The sequence below is a fragment of the Rousettus aegyptiacus genome, unplaced genomic scaffold (assembly GCF_014176215.1).
Source record: "Rousettus aegyptiacus isolate mRouAeg1 unplaced genomic scaffold, mRouAeg1.p scaffold_m13_p_3, whole genome shotgun sequence".
NCBI lineage: Eukaryota > Metazoa > Chordata > Mammalia > Chiroptera > Pteropodidae > Rousettus > Rousettus aegyptiacus.
In genome coordinates, this window is record NW_023416306.1 from 138,865,922 (window position 1) to 138,883,422 (window position 17,501).

The 17,501-nt window shown below is 40.8% G+C and overlaps 1 long non-coding RNA gene across 1 annotated transcript; it reads right to left on the bottom strand.

The window, feature by feature from the left end:
• Nucleotides 1–2,288: 2,288 nt before the first annotated feature.
• Nucleotides 2,289–17,455, bottom strand: LOC107503964. Its single transcript, XR_001595339.2, has 3 exons — nt 17,022–17,455; nt 15,270–15,479; nt 2,289–2,835 (listed from the first exon to the last, which is right to left on the bottom strand). It is a non-coding gene; the product is annotated as an uncharacterized LOC107503964 (long non-coding RNA).
• Nucleotides 17,456–17,501: the final 46 nt, after the last annotated feature.

Below are 17,501 nucleotides of genomic sequence, written 5' to 3' on the forward strand. Positions count from 1 at the left end.
CTGTTGCTGGAAATGTAATAAATGGAAAGCTGTTGCGCAGGGATACAGAAGCTTGGAACAGGAAGCGCTCTCAGAGGTCATCCTGCCCCTAGAGGATTCTCTTCTGCAATATCCCCAAGAGTAGTCATCACATCGATTCACTCCACAGTGACAGTGGGAGGCCAATCTCACTGCATTGCTAAGCAGACTGAACTGGGAAGAAACTCTATGAGTTATTCATGAAGAATAGCAATAAACAAGTAAACAAACAAGTGCATATGTGCCAGGAAGGAAATAAACAGGGTGCTTTAGCAATTCAAAAGAGGAGGGTCTGAAATGTCCAGGATAAGCAAAGAGGATGCCAGGGGCTGGGAAAAATGAGAAGTGGGAAGTGACTTCTTAATGGTATGGGGTTCCTTTCAGAGGTAATAGAAATGTTCCAAAGTTAATTAGTGGTGATAATTGTACAATCTTGTGACTATACTAAAACTTACTAAATAGTACACTTTGAAACGATAAATTCTATGCTATGTAAAATGTTATGTGAATCATAACGCAATTTAAATTTTTCTGACAAAAGAAAAGCTATAGTAGCTATAGTAGACTAAGAGAAAGCCTCTCTGAGGAATTTACATGAAGCAAGGGACAAGAATAAGAAAGAGCTACCATGGGAAAATGTATGAACAGGCTCACTGAGTGGATGGAGGAGCAAATGCAGAGAGTGTTGAATGTGGACCAGCTCTGCACAATACATAAATGGTCCCAAATTCAGCTGGGTGGCTGGGAAGGAAGGGAGAGAGAGAAAGAGAGACAAGGTTGACAGGTCAGAAGAGGCTATATCTGACAAGGCTTTGGTAGGCACAGTAAGAAAAGGGTGTTCATGCTAAAAGAGATTTTTAAAAAACTACTGAAGGCTTTTATGCAAAGGGGTGCCCTGCTCCAACTGCCATTTTTGAAAAATCACTTACAGCTCCCTGCACATAAAGCATCAGTTACCCAGCAGCAGGACCTACACAAAGTATAAAACATTAAAGAGGTTAATTCTCCTAGTCTATGGCCTTGACACCATGACTGTGCTTGATCTCATCTAATTGCCAAAGCTAAGCAGGGTTGAGCCTGGTTAGTACTTGGATGGGAGACCACCTAAGAATACTGGTGCTGTCGGCATTTAAAAAAAAAAAAAATTAAAGAGGTTAATTTTCACTAGAGTCACTTGTGTACTTTAAATAAAAACCGAACCAAAGTATACAAATTTGAAGATGAATTTGTTTATAAGAAAAATGTTATAAAGGGTAATATGAAAATAATACAGATTTAGGGTCTATTCCAAAATGCACTTAATCTCTCTCCCATTAAATATCTGGTAATAAAAGGGTACTTACTCCCCACTATCCAGCTTCTTTTTCTAGTGACAGTGGCAATGCTATTATTAAGACATGAGCGCCCTCTACAGGTATGAGTCTAGATTGCGCCTTACTATTGAACTAAGTTAAGCCTGGGAAAAGATCTACTTTTATTAATAGTGTGAATAAAAAATTACCATCCCCTAAGCCCATGCCACCCGTGATAAGCTGGCTCCTCTAATACTTTTTCTAAAAACCAGATAAAAACATAGGAATGGAGTGATATTGGCAGGTTTCTTAGATATTTGTAATATCAACACAGAGATTCATCTGTTTGCCTTTTTGGGTAATATATTCCCTCCAAAGACCAAAAAGAAAGTGTGTGTGTGTGTGTGTGTGTGTGTGTGTGTGTGTGTGTGTGTGTGTGTGTGTGTGTACATGTATACACATACATTCTCACTACTAACCAATATTCTACCTCATTATGTAATTGAAAGGACAGAGCATGTGTTTGATCATCTCATCTTCATCAAAATACTTGGTATCAAGTCAATGAAATGTACTTGCCATAAATTGATAGGGAAACAGGGTAAGGGACTGGCTTCCCTTGGCAAGTGACAGTGGCCCGAGGCCGGAGAAAACACTGGAGACCACCAAATGAACAGCCGATAGTATAGTTATGTTTGAAAATGCAGTGGATATATAGATGGGTGGCCTTAAAGTAAAAATGTGAGGAGATAAATGGAAACAAGAAAATCTGATGTGAGGTGATTAAAAAAAAAAAAAAAAAAAAAAGAATATCCAGGGAAAGATACCTGTGCAACCGCTGGAGGGGGTATAAGGAAAAGCTATTTGTCCATGAGATAAATGCTGTTCAACTGGAGCTGAGCAGCCTGGAAACTGGGAAATTATAATTTGTGAAATGCTCCGATGGCTCCCTCTATGGTCCACTCTTCACTCCTAATATTCTTAGGTAAAGTTTATTTGAGGAGAGACAAAGAGGAGATGTACTGGGCACCTAAATGTGGCATTTGAATTCAGACCAGTCTCGCTGTAAAACTTCTACGCCACCTTAAGTACCAAGAACGGGGAAATGTCTGAGTCCCAAGAGGCATGGGGGAGGCGGTAGGAAAACAGATTCCATCCTGCGGTTCTGCTTTTCACTGACTAACGCAGCCATTAAAAAATGAAATCTGTTCTCTAGACAAAATATGGTCAAACATTCCTGCGCGCTCCATCCTTTAAACGGATTTAAATATTGGCCTGTCTTCTCCGTGTTTGCTTTGGTTCCCTTGGCCCACATTGGAGTCCATGGGCTCTTTCACTCACTCATCATCTTGCCTCCCGCTGCTTCGGCAGAGAATGAAGTAATAATTCAGCAAGCTGTTCAGGGCTTCCCATCAGCCCGACGACTGCACAGCGCCCTGTGTTCACGGCTCAGGAATTCCAGTGGCGGTGAACTCCACGGCCCAGCCAGCCACGGGAGGGACCCTGCTCGCGTTGGCTCTCCTGCCTAAATGAAAGCAATTTGGGAAGCAAAGTGAGAAAAGCACTAGAAAAGCACATTAATTTCTCCTCATTGGTTCTCACATTTTCTCATGAAGCTGGACTGTTCGCAGCCACCCCTTCAACTGCATAGTGGTGAGGGGTTCAGACGCCGCTGGGGCGGGGGGGCGGGGGGGGGGGGGAAGGGGCGGAGGGAGTGCAATTATATCTCAATAAAGCTGGGGGGATGGGGGAGAGAAGGTGACTATCGTGTAGAGGCTAGTTAATAGATTGCTGAAAAATAAATTACTGATCCTCTGTTGCCTGAGAGCAACCTGCTGTGGCTTTTGGAAAGCTGCTTTTGTGCCTTGCTTTTCTTCCATCTGAGCTAAAAAATCCTGCTAGAGTCCCACTGTTCAGTTTATTACCCAGCTCATCCTTGCCCCTCAGAAGACAGAGGAGGTAGGAGCCTGGTATTAATGAACACTGTGGGATGTGTTTGTACCCAGAGCTCTCCACAATAAAAAAAAAAAAAAAAAAAAAAAGTTTCCAAGTGCTTCACTATATTGATTTAGTCGCCAATGAATTTTTAACATAGTAAAAAAAAAAAAAGTAATCTTTTTCCCCCCTATTAAAGTAGAAAGAAGCTCTAGAAGATACTATCCATCAATAAAATACCATCTTCGTGAATAAGAGCTTGAAACAAGCTCAGTGGCGGCCATAGGACTAGTTAGTGATTTCCTGGAGAAGACTTGATAACAGAGAAAAAGATTTTCCCCTGATGTAATGCGGATTTTTAAAATGGACTTTATATGTTTATTGTTTATTTGGCTTTGGCACTGGAAAATCAGACCAGGCACTCAGCTCTTTTCACAGGACTAAGTTTTGAACTTTTGCATAATAAGAGCAAAATAAGAGGACCAGGACTGCTTGAAATGGTGAAGAACAGAAGACTAGGATGATTCAGGAGAAGGGCTTCAGCAAGCAAACGGGAAGGCAGCCAATCCTCTGAAAAACCTCCAACGATAACCAACTGGCTGAAAGCCAGCAGTACGGGATTATAATAGACATCAATAGACACTAACCATAAGTACAGAATGGTGAAGGATGAAAAAAATAATACGGTTAATAATACTAAAAACGTTAGGATGCGCAAAGTAAGAATGAGCAAGGAAGACACAAGGAAAACTATACTACTATTTTATTTTAGCTACTAATTCTTAGCAATAACATTTATAATGGTATGTTATTATCATATTAACCAATAAATCTTTTAAACTACTAAAGAATTGAAAAAAATTATATGTAACATATATAGAAAGAGAAAAACAGAGAGTACTCCGGGTAAATTAATAAAGCTAAGCCCATAAAGGTACAAAGTTGAGGGCATTAGCCAAATGACTCCCAGGTACAGAGATCCTAAAAGCCATGCCTGAAATAAGCAGCCAGTCTTGTTGTTGTCATCTTAATTCATTTAGTATACAGTCAATATTTATTGATAATTCAGCTCTAGCAACAGCAGTAGAGACTGTCAGAAGCTTCATTATGTCTTAAATTGAGAGTTCCAGCAGACAGGAACTCTGATTTCCTGGTTTATTTGTACAATAGCACAGAAGCCCAGTACATAAGGTTCTCAAGCAATGTCTTGATTTTCCTATCACTTTCTGTTTTTCAGTTTGTTTGTTTGTGGTATGTATGCATATATTTTATAGATAATGAGAGTTAACATTTAGTAAGTGTTAGTTTTGTGCCAAGCACCATCCAAAATGCTGTGCACATATTAATTCATTTAGCCCTTAAAATAACCTTTTGAGGAGGTACTCTGATTGTCCCCTGTGCAGAGAGGCTAGTAATTCTACTACTCATATTCTCTATCTCAAGCTCCAATTCCACCTGCTGGCAGAAATGATACTCTGAGCTACATTTAGCCATTTCAAGTTTAAAATCAGTTCTGGAGTTTCTCGTCTCCCTCGTTTTCCCTGGGCGTTTTTCAAGCTGCTGGGGCTTGTGCAGCATCATAACACCTGGAGAAGTCATCTCATCCCTTGTGGCCATCAACTTCCCTACACGAGCTTCTGCTGAGATGTTCAGCTCCATTTGGTCCTCGGCTCTGATGGATGACCCTCCAGCCCAGCATTTGCCGAGGGGGTTAGATTCCCATCTGGTTTCCAGCCACTCAGTACATACTCTCACCAAGGCTAGTCTCCCTACCAAAAGACCCCTCAGGCCCCACTGCTCTTGCTCTGCCTCTTGGCTAACTCCCAAGCCCTCCTTAAGTGATGTGAAACCGTTTAGGCTCTCCTAAGGCTCCCTAGGCCAGGAAACCGGAGGGCTGCTGAGGCCCTCTCAGTGTTCACACATTCCACTGCCTTATCTACGCTTCTTCAGGGACATCTCACCAGTGCAGTAGGGAAGCTCCAGCATCTGCTTGCGTTCCCAGGCCCCGCCCTGGGAAAAATCACAAGCTCCCTCTGTCCTTCTATCCTCTTACAGATATAAATGTCCTGGAATACTGCCCCTTCCACAACACGCACTCTCCAGGAAGGGAGGGGCAGCTGCTGTTTTCTCTAAAAACACAGCAGCATCTCATACCTTTCTGCCTCTACCTCACCTCTTTAGCCAATAGTTTTTTCTCCTCCGTGATTCAGAGGAGTAAAAACTTGACTCCTTAAGAATTTTTCACAAATCATACTTATACCCATAAAATGGCTTTTGAATTTAAAGCGAAAAATCAGACACTTTGTGTTCTCTGATTTCATCCCGACAACCTTTCCCTGAAGTGATGATGGCTAACGTCATGTGCCCAGGCTCTGGACAGGGCCTCAAAGTAAAAAGGAGGAAATTCAACAAAGCATAGGGGAGGAAGATACACACAAGTCATCACTCCAAGATATGATGCCCCCATAAACCCATTAGGAAAAAAGTGTAATAGTGGTAGGGACCTTCGAAGGCACCACACACTCTAAAGGCAAAGACCAAAACATCTCATTGGACTCAAAAGGCTACAGATTATATGATTTCATTGTATGACATTCTTGCAAAAGCAAAACTATAGGGGCAAAAAAAGATCATATTTATACAAAGGCATAGTATTCCACTGTAAAAAAATGAATGAGGTATTGATACATGCTACAAAGAGGATGAACCCCAAAACATTTTGCTAAGTGAAAGAAGCCAGGCACAAAAGGTCACATATTTTATGATTCTTTTTGTATAAAATATCTACAATAGATATATCCATAGAAACAGAATGTAGATTGGTGGGTGCCATGGACTTGAAGGAGGAAAGAATGGAAGAGAAAACTATAATGAGTTTTGCTTCGAAATAAAATAAATGTTTTGGAAATAAACAGAAGTGCTGATTGCGCAACATTGTGAATGTACGAAATGCCACTGAATTGTTCATTTTAAAATTACTAACTTTATGTTATATGAATTTCACCTCAATTAATTATTTTTTAAAGATATTGGTCAAGAGGGAGGCTTGACTACAAAGAGGCCCGGGGATGTTGTGGGGGTGGCTGGAACTGTTCTGTATCTTGAGCGTGGTGGTGGTTACACAGCTTTCTGTCTTAGTCAAAACTTGCACAACTGTACACTAAAAAGAGTAGGTGGCACTGTATGTAAATTATAGCATAACTTTTAAATGGCTCAGAGAGAACTATCCAACAATAGGAGCTAAATAAACGTTATTGACTAAAGCATGCAATAGATAATTGTACTAGAGAATAACCACTACACAGAAAGAACCATAGAAAATATTTTCTACAGTTTCATTCTAATGAAAAGAAAATTGTACTGGCTACTATAAAATGGAATTCATATTGACAATCTTTCATCATCACATTACTCACTGTATAAGGATTTGATGTGTATGAACCTGTTAGAGAACTTAACTGAGATCATTTTATAAAAATGAAAATGTATCAGTAGTACATAACTCTCAATGAAGGAATGAGTTCTAATAGGTTATTTGTGAAATAATGTAGCATAGAACTCTAAGGTCAATTACAGCAAGACAATTTAAACTATTCTTTTCTTTTTTCTTTCCAACATTCAACATTATTTTATATTTGTTTCAGGTTAAACTATTCTTGACAAAATAATTTCAAGCATAATAGTCTACTCGCTTCCAAGGTACTCTGACTATCCATTGCTGTATAACAAAAATAATTAAATTAAAACTAATTAAAGAGTGATTTTGTTATCAGCTCCCAGTTTTGTGGTTTGAATGGGCTCAGCTGGATGATTCTGACTGGGGGAGGCGGGGCAGGGCGGGGGGCGGTCACACAGTTGCTGTGCAAAGCTGACTGTGGCTTCAACCTGAAGGCTCAGTTGGACTGGACGTCCAATATGCCCCACTCCCATGCTGACAGTTGATGCTAGCTATTGGCTGGGAGCCCAGCGCGAGTCTGTAAGTGGCCTACATGTGGCCTCTTCGTGTGACCTGAGCTCCACACAAGCCAGGAGCTGGGTTTCCAGAGCGAACCAAGAGCAAGTATTCCAAGGAACTCAGGAAGAAGTGCTAAAACCTCTTATGACCTCTAGCCGTGGAAGTCATAAAAAAACAAGTGGCAGGGCCAGCTCAGATTCTAGGGGAGGGGATGTTTCATTGGTGGCCATCTGTGGAGAATAGCTTCCAAAAGAAGGCAATATTTATGAGGGTTTTGAATAATATTAAGTTTTCAACTGCAAAATAACATTTTGTCTTTTTCTCATAAAAATTAAAGCGAGTGTCCATTTTAGAAAGTATACATCTTGGCAACTAAATATTGCACAATTTATTCATTCCGCAAATATTTATTAACTGCCTACTATGTGCCCATCACTGTGCTAGGCACTGAGGATACATGGATAAATTAGAAAAGGGGCCTGGGTCCCCTTAGGGCTTAAAGTCTAGAGACTGCATCATGGAAACAAATTAACAAACAAAAAGTTCCATAGAACCTGTTGGCAGGCAAAGATAGAAGGGCTGGTTCTTCCCAAAGTGGAGTGAAGCAATGTCAGGAAATGCTTCAGATAGAAGGGACTTCTGAGGGAAGACTTGACAAGCAAGGGTAAATGCCTTATCATTTATTTGAGGACAGAATGGGGATGGGGTAAGAGGACTGTGAGAAGGAAAGAGGGCATTCCAGACAGAGAAAGCCAGCAAAGACAAAGGTGCAGAGGCATACCACATGCTTGGGGAACTGAAGGCAGTTCCATGTGGCTATAATACAGAATTCAGGAGGGGGTTTATAGATATAGGCACCAATCTTGCACAAGCTTACACAGATGTGTTTAATTTGGTCCACAGATCATGTGTTTTTCTTTTTCATTTTCATAATGAACTACCACACAGTGTTTTTAATTTTTAAATTAGTTTCCAACATTTAAAAAACAGAACATTTAACATAAAAATCCAGCTTGTCATAAAAAAAAAAAAAAAAAAAAAGCTTAATTTGGCTGTACTGGGCCCAAATTCCCACCTGGCAACAACTGACTGGAGCCAAAGAAAGTCCCCTTTACATGGAATTATAAAGTCTCCAATTTATACCCTCCACCCACCATTCCTACTGTTCTTTCCACTGTAGGCCTCTGAGTCTCAGATCCCCAAGAAAGCTAAGATGCGTAGCTCAATTACCAATCTTTTATGCTATGCTCAACATTTGAACTGCATCAACAGTGAGGAGCTAGGAAAGGGTACTCAGTAGGGAGATGGTATGATCAGATTTGCATTTTTGAAGGGTCGCTCTGGCACCATCAAATGATTCACATGGAGAATGCACTGGAGAAGCGAATGAGCAGAAACAAGGAGGCAGGTGGAAAACTCAGTATTCCAGGTGAGAATTGATAAGGCCTAACTGGGGCAGTGGCAGTGGAGATGAAAAGAAGGGGACCAAAAACGTGGAAAAGGCAATACTTAGTCACCAATTAAATATGGAGAAGATAGGGCAGGGAAGAATAGAATGATGTTAGGTGTGGGGCTAAAGTGACATGGAGGGAAAGCAAGTTAGAGGAAGGAACCATAATTCCAGCCTTGAGCTTTGCTGCCTGAGGGCCATCAAGGCAGGAGGTAGTTGTGTACATGGGTCTGGAACTCAGAAGGTCGAGAAGTGGAGATTAGGATCAATAAGACAGCCAAGGGGGATGGAGGGAGGGAGTATGGGTTGTTAAAAGAAACCCAAGCAAAGGAATGCCGAGTTTCCAGGACAGTAGGAAGAGGAGGAATCAGAGAGAGCTAGGACAGCTCACTCCTTCAGAACTAAAGGAAGAGGGAATTTCAAGAAGGGATCCGTCATCAGAATTAAGGATCACAGAAAGGTCGCCTGAGGTGTTCATTGAATGTGACAGGAGGATGCCGTCAGGAGGTGACTTTCACAGAGCATACCTGAGGAATACAGAGGTATGGGCCAGAATTCTAAGCACGGTTGGTGTGAAAGATAATAGTCAAACAAAAGACACTATGTTGTGTTTAAGATTCAGGAAAAAAAATATATCAGAAATGACTTTATAAAGGACTTTACCACGGGGGGGAAAAAAAAAAAAAGAGGTCATTTAAAATTGTCCCCTTTAACCAAGAGGAGTTTACATGGCCTTTTTTTTTTTTTAACCTTTTCCAATCAAGCACCTCAGGAAAGAAGATAAGCAAATGTCCTTCTGGCTCATTTAGATAAACCGGTTCAATTTAAGAATCATTATTTATTTTCACCTAGTCCACCAATCTTAAAACAAACTTCAGTATAAGGGATCCAAATGTAGATTTCCTCTTGAATTATAAACAAGTTTTACAATAAAAGATTGTTCTTTTATTTTTCTATTTTGTTGTCAAGAGATTTCACCAACAGAAAGTTTCTTGATAAAATGCGATTTGGGATTTATGCACTTATCCTAATAAATCTAGCTAGCGAAGAAGAAAAAAATATATATTTCTATACCTAAAGGAGAGACATATTTTCTGATTTCATATTTTCCTTCTGAAAAAAACTTTTTTTTCTTGTTTAATTCTGTGAAGGATCATAGGACAAACAAGAAGTGAGAAAGTAGAATCTCTGAATACAGAGCTTTCTATTAAAAAACTAGGCTGTAAGGGTAAAAAATATTGAGGTAGTTTAGGAGATTTGGAGATTGTTCTATTTGTGTGTGTGTGTGCGCGCTCTTCTATGGGCTATCAAGAAGCCAAAAGTGAGGAGAAGGCAGAAAACCGCTATTGCAAGATTCCATGGAAGGGAAGGGATCTGTCTTATATAGAAGGGATGCCTTGTTTGAACTATAAGAAAAGAGGTGAGCGTTGTCATGGCCACATGATGTTATAGGTGCAGACAAATTTTTCTCTGTTAGGAAGGCAAGGTCACAGGCTGAGCCAGGGGAAGGGGGCCACTTCTTGAGGAGAGCAGTGCAGGTTAGGGGAGGAAGGGAGCAGAAATAAGTGAAAAGACTGACAAGTACACATAAGGCCACAGTCAAGGCAGCTATATTTACTTTCAATTTGTCCCATTTAGTAAAGAAATGCTTTTAATTGCTTCAAACTGAATAAAAAGAAAGTGGGGAAAATAAAAGAGAATAAGGAATGGGCAAAATGATATTTACTGTGCAATAAAGAAGAGAGCGGGCTTATACTTATTCATTTACTTATTTATTCATTCAACAAATACTTAGTGGCTATCATGAGCCAGATGCTTGCCTAGATACTATTTACAGTCATTAACAAGACAGAAAAAGTCTTGCCTCATAGAGCACACATTCTATCTAGTCCTTTCCATATATGCCAAGGTGATCCCTACTCACATTCCCACAAAGTGTTTGGTTTTTTCTCACAACTTCCACTGCCATACAGGACATGCTAGTCAACAGCCTCTCTTCCTAGTAAAGGGCTGAAGCACAAAGAACAAGTGTGAATCAGCTTCATTTGAGGACAAGTTGGTTAGTACTCATTCAAATAAAACTGGAAGGACATTTCAGAAAAAGAATGCCATAACTAAGTTTGGGATTTGGCCAGGCCTCCAGACTTAAGTCTCTGAAAGGATCAGTGTCTTCTAATAATCCATCTGACATGTCATGTTCAGAATGTTATTTTCTGATTGAGTAACTAGGCATGAAACTACTTCTGGACTCAGCGGCAGACAGATGCTATAAAATCCATGCATGGTCCCCCAGGTGTTTACTAAGGAAGCTGAAAGGGGCAAGGGATGTGGCCATATCCTCTCTGGTCAAGTTTCAGGATAAATGGATTTAAAGGACAGAACTGTAACCAGGACTTGGCCACCCTGGGAAGGAACGTGGTGTTTGAACAACATCCTTCCCAGACTGAAAGCCACTCAGAGCTGGATCGTCATTCCAGGCATTTGGCACACTGGTTTATACTAGCAGCCAAGTGCATAATTGCCAGGAACTAGCCAAATCCACGGAGACACCGGTCACTTCTGACTGCTGAAAAATGTTTGTAATATACTGTAATAAATGTAAGCCTGATTCATTTAATCAGATCTGAGTCTCACACTGGGGATTTCTGTATGGGAGGGAGATGTTTACTGAAAAGCTACTTTTCTCTATTGCCATCTCCCATTCCAGGAAGAACAGAACTATTATCTAGTTGGCCTTGCCAATTTCTGTTTTATATTTTAGGTCATTAATGTGAATGTTTCCATCTCATTCTGAATTCATTCTAGTACAAAGTGATGAAAATATCCTCCTTCTTCTTATTTTAAATTAGGTTGAAAATGAACTAAGTATTACTGAAAAACAGAAGATTTAAGAGTATCAGACTCTTCACTACTCACGGCAAATTTCTCAAATTGGTTTCCCCAAAACCAATGAGATGGGATGGGGAAAAGGTGCTAGTTATACTCCTCTGTAAGAAGCCGTCTGGGCTGTAGCAACTGGGGAAGATGTGTAGCTCACCTTCAGGAGCTGGCCAAACTGCTTCCTCACAGGAAAGTGAAAAATCAAACCAGCTGTTCTGAGTTCTCTTTCCCAGCTTCTTTGATGTAGAGCCTTGATTCCTCAAGTTCAGAAATCTGATTTTTCCAGAGACAGATCTAGCCCTTACTGGTTCATATCAGTCAAACTCACTAGGAAATTCTCTGAGCTCAGAAGTCAGATTCTTTTGAACCCAGGCCTTTTGACTTCAATGCCCTTGCCCTTTCTGATGGGGCACCCTGCCTTCCTAGTGGGAATCCACATGCAAGTGTGACAAGAGGTGACAAAATGATGGGAGGAGGAGGGCAGCCACCAGGGTAGGACAGGCCATGTGGAGAAAGCGGACAGTGGACAGCAGGACTAATTTGCCTGAGGATCAGGAGCCAGAGTTCAGTCCCAAGACAAGCTGGGGATGGGGGAATGGCAAGAAATAATTGATCCCCACTCAGAACTAACATATGAATGAAACAGAAACTATCTCAAGAAAACGGCGGAAGCCAGATTAGGAAAACTAGACACAAGGCACGCCAGATGGGCCCACCACCTCCAACTGAGTTTCAGAACCATCTATTCCAGCTCTTTCCATCTAGGACCAGAGCAGATAAGAACCTGTAGGTGGAGTCAAAGGGCTGCCACCCTTGGGGCTGAGAAGAAAAGCAGGGTCAGCGAGCTAGGCAGATCATTGTGATGCCAGCACCAGCCTTCGGAGTTCAAAATTCTTTTCTACAGATGCTTTCTTGACTGTTCTAAAATGCACTATTGAGTCTATGGCCATGCCACCCTTGATCTTGGAAGCTAAGCAGGATCGGGCCTGGTTAGTACTTGGATGGGAGACCACCTAGGAAGACCAGGTGCTGTAGGCATAAGAAATAAAAAATAAGGGCTTGTAAACTGACAAGGTCTTTGCAATCTGTGAGGCCAATCGAGGGTTGCCTCGCCTATAAACAAACAAACAAATAAATAGATAGATAGATAGATAGATAGATAGATAAAATGAAGTGTGCTGTTGATTCTGTTTTACCTCTGGAAAACTTTCCTAGAGATGGCTTGAGAGAAAGTGACCATGTAATTTACCACCTAAACCGGACACTTGAAAGTAAAAGAGCTGTTATTAATTATAGCCATACAACAGTCATAAACCAGGACTAATCCAGGCCAACCGGGACATGTGGTCACCCTGGCTTGAGACCAAGCACTGAGGACTCAGGCATTCTGGACACAGCTGGCAGCGGGTGAGATAATCTTGCTAGGGGTTGTACACAGGAGTCCAGGGACTCCTGGGAAGTAGCTCACCCTAAGGGAGAAGTCAAAGTACACACACTGGGTTCAATGACATCAAGACAGGGCCAGAGAGCAGGGATGATTTTACCCAGTGTTGGCTGCACCCAATGTCCTATGACCCAGGTTCCATGGCTTTAAAAAGCCAGTGAAATTTTTTAAAAAGCTGTTTCATTAAAATTTTCACAGGACCCTGAAGATTCAAGGATTAGCAAAATCCTGTGACAATAATTTTAACAGCAACAGAAGGTGCAGTTGGCACAGCAGCTGGAAGTGGAAGGGCGAATTGGTACAACCTCTTTGGAAAACTGCTTGGCAATACTGACTAAGGTAAACATATGCGCTTCTATTCCTAGCATACACTCAACAGCAATGTATATGTATGTTTACCAAATGACATGGACAAGAATGTTTATAGCAGCACTATTTATAATATTGGAACTACCCAATGTTTATCAACAGCAGACTGAATAAATACATTTTAGTATATTCAAACAATGAAATACTGTCATGAGAATGAACAAGTATAACCACGTATGACAACATAAATGAACTCACAAACATAAAGCTAAGCTAAAGAAGCCAGACACAAAAGATACCATTTATATATAATTCACAAACACACAAAATTAAGCAATAGTTTCAAAAGTCAAAACAGAAGTAACCTTGTAGGAGATATCAGACAGGCACATAAAAGGAGGCCCCTGGGGGCTGGTAATGTTCCATTTTTTGATCTGGGTACTGGTTATTGGTATGAAATTTTATTGAGCTTATCATTTGTCACTTCTGCCACATTCTACTCATCAAACTAGTCACTAAGTCTAGCCCATATTCAAGAGGAGGAGTGTTATACACCACCTCACGATGGAGCGTGGCAGGGTCACATTGCAGAAGAGTAATGTGGAATGGGTGAAATTGTTATAGAAAAGATAGTCTATTCCAATTTAAAAATGCAATGACATTTCAAATTGTAAGTCATATTTTAAATAAATTTTACAATCTACTCCAATTATCCAGGGCAAATTAGAACTCTGCATTATTCTGAGGTAAAGCAGAAATCTTAGGAAAGTAAAGAAGAAAATAAGAGCTCCAGCAATCAAAGCAAACAAGACCAGGAAAAATGTTCCAGTTTAGGTCATATGAATTCCCTGGACTAATAACTGTGACCAAAGGAATAGGGTACATGTATGGGTCAGTCCTGGTCACATGCCCACAAGATGACATGAAATGGAAAAGAAGTAATTCATCAAAGAGAAAAACAATGGGAAAATAACACATCTACTGCAAATGTCATATACTGTATCTGACTGTCATCACATAAGAATTTCTTAAAATTGGGTCAAGAATGGGGTATGTCCTCTTCAAGTTGCATTTAACTCTAAGATTCCAGTGTTCTCTCCCTAACACACATGTCACATCTATTAGTATTAATATTAAAATATTTTTAAAATATAGATCTAGTTGTAAAACATATATCCAAGTACAACTACTGATGGCAATTATGTTTCATTTCTCTTTGAGCATCTCTTAAAATACTCATCTGTCTATGAACATATGTAAACACTTTTATGTTTGGTAGTTTGGATAAGTCTTCTACACTATTTTGACCACACACATTTCTGTTAACAGCCATGAGTCACACACCAAAAATTAACTGAAAACTAGAGGTGTGACAGGCTGAACTTAAGCGCCACTCCTCCCCTCAGGGGAGATGCTTGGAAATTAGGAAGAAACCAAGTTATTGTTAGGCCATTTAACCAGATGGTTGAGCCACAAGCCTTGTCAGTTTATGTGGGGACCTCCATAATTAAAGGGACCAAGCCAAGTAGAAGAAAACATTTTAGCATAATAAAGCCAAAACTTTTATTTTGTAAGAAATGGACTTAGAGTCATGTTATTAGAAGAACTATACATTTCTGTCATAGACTATGCACCAGAAGTGGGCAAATTTTTTCTGTAAAGAGCCAGACAGTAAATATTTTAGGCTTTTTAGTAGTTACGGTCCCTGCTGTAACTACTCAACTCTACAGTTAAAACACAGGAATAGCCATAAACAATAAACACATGAGCGTGGTTGTATTTCAATAAAATGTCACAAAAACAGGCCTGTGAGATTTGGTCCATCGGCTAAAATGTGCCAACCCCTGAACTAGAGCACCTCCTCTCCCAAAAAAAAAAACTACATCACAAAGGTAAGATGTGTTTGTTTTCGGGTAAAGACAAAGCCTGGACACAGCCCCCCCGCTGGTAGAGAGAACAAACAGAAATTGAAATACTCCAACTTACTCCACCTCTCCACCCACTTCTAGCATGGGAGCTTGTCCTCTCCTCTCTGCAGACACAGCAGGAGCCAGAACAGACTGAGATTGTGTTTATATCCAGCTGAGGCAAGAGGTGACAGAATTTGCAAAATACTCGAAGAGGCTGGGCTTCATTAATTCCAAAGGGGAAGGTATGTGCTGAGGGACACTTGATGCTGAAGATTAAAGACAACATCTGTGGAGACAACATGGGGAGAAATGGCAAGAAAGCAAGAGTTAGGAAGTCAGGGAATATCAACATCCTGAAGCCTGCCCAGAGAGGACTTGCTCCGCTGTGCCGCACGAAGATACGAATTACCTTACCTAGAGCCCAGGTCTTAATCTATCTTTGGAACTTCTCTTGAGTCCTTCAGCAAAGATGCTCTGAAGCCTCCCACAAGGCCCTGCCGCATTTCCTACCATTCTACCTCAGTCAATCAGCCTCTCCCGGTCTGGCCTCCTTGCTGTTCTTTGAATAACCTAGGACACTACCACCTCAGGGCCTTTGTACCTCCTTACTCTTCAGACCGATTAAAAGTCCTTCCCTAAATATTCAAATGATTCACTGTCTTCCTTTGGGTATTTCTCAAATGACATCTCTTCAAAGATGCCTTCTTTAACTTTTCTGTCTAGAATAGCATCCCCATCAGGCTCCACTTGTTTTAATTTTTCTTCGCACCACATATCACTACTTGACTATCTCCCCCAATAGCATGTGAGCCCCATAAAGACAGGGACTTTGTTTAGTTCACTCTGGTATTCCAAGCACTTTGAATACTATGTAGGACACAGATGATGTTCAATATTTATTAACATCAAAGAATAGATGAATCAAGTCCGATGTGTCTGTTATGGCTCATTTTATGTATCAATTTGTCTGGACTATGGTACCCAGACATTTTGTCAAACATTATTTTGGATATTTCTGTGAGGGTATTTGGAAGGAATTAATATTTAAATTGGTAGACTTTGAGTAAAGCCAACTTCTCTCTATAACGTGGCTGAGTCTCATCCAATTAGTCAAAAGCCCTGGTAGAAGAAAAAGTCAAAAGGGCAGAGGAACAGAACCAATAGGATATATTCATAAAGAAATTTATTTTAAGGAATTGGCTCCTGCAATTGTAGGAGGATTAGTGAGTTCAAAATCCTATGAGGGGGGCTGAGGGCTTAAGACTGCGGAAAGAGTTTCAGTGAGAGTTCAAAGGCAGTCTACTACAGAACTGGGACTAGTTGATGCTGTATATAAAGTCTAAAAGTTGTCTGATGCCAAGTGCCCTTTTGACTTTTTCTTCCTAATAGCTCCATATCCACTGGTTTTAACAATACGAGTCAGGGAGCTGAAACTTCTGCATATTTTTGTTAGAACAGCAGGTAATATTGCTCCAGGTGACTTCCTTCAACATGGCCAGCAAAATAGAGCCTGGAGAATGGAGAAGAGAATAATCAAACATATTTTATAAAGATTATAGCCCATTATGTAAGAAACATTGGCGCTTGGAGCCATCTGGAGACTTTTTATCTTCCCTTCATACAATATTATTTCATTCATATTTAGTAAACTAGAAGGTTGATCTACACCCTAACTAGTCTAGATCCTATAATGATAAAGAACATAAAATATCATACGAGGTAGCTTTATATTCCAGATTTTTAGCCATTTCCATAGTATTTGCATGATTAGATGTGCCCATAACTATAAAGTCTATATCAGGGGTTCCCAACCCCAGGGGCCACTGACCGGTTTGGGTTCATAGCCTGTTCCGCACTGGGCTGCACAGCAGGAGGTGAGCGCCAGGGAGGGAGGGAAGCTTCATCTGTATTAGCAGCAGCTCCCCAGCGCGATTACCGCCTCAGCTCCACCTACTTATAGGGGCACTGGTGCCAAAAAGGTTGGGGACCGCTTTTCCTTGGGATGTGTTGTGTTTTCATAAGATGCTTCCCCACCGCTCGCTGCTCTTAAACTTTTCTTAAGGAAAAAAATAAAACAAAACAAACAAACAAACAAAAAAACAAAAAAGAAAGAAAACAAAACAAAACCCCCTACCCTGATACCACTATGAAATCCTGCCATGAGGGAAGCAGGGCTTCCCCAGCACCTGCAAAGCGCTGGAGCTTCCTTTAGACGATTTCAATCGGCCCCCTCCGCGGTCCCAACTGGTCCCAGGAGCGCGCTCTCCCAGCCAATCAAAGTTCAACAGGGCCCTCCTCCCGCGCGTCT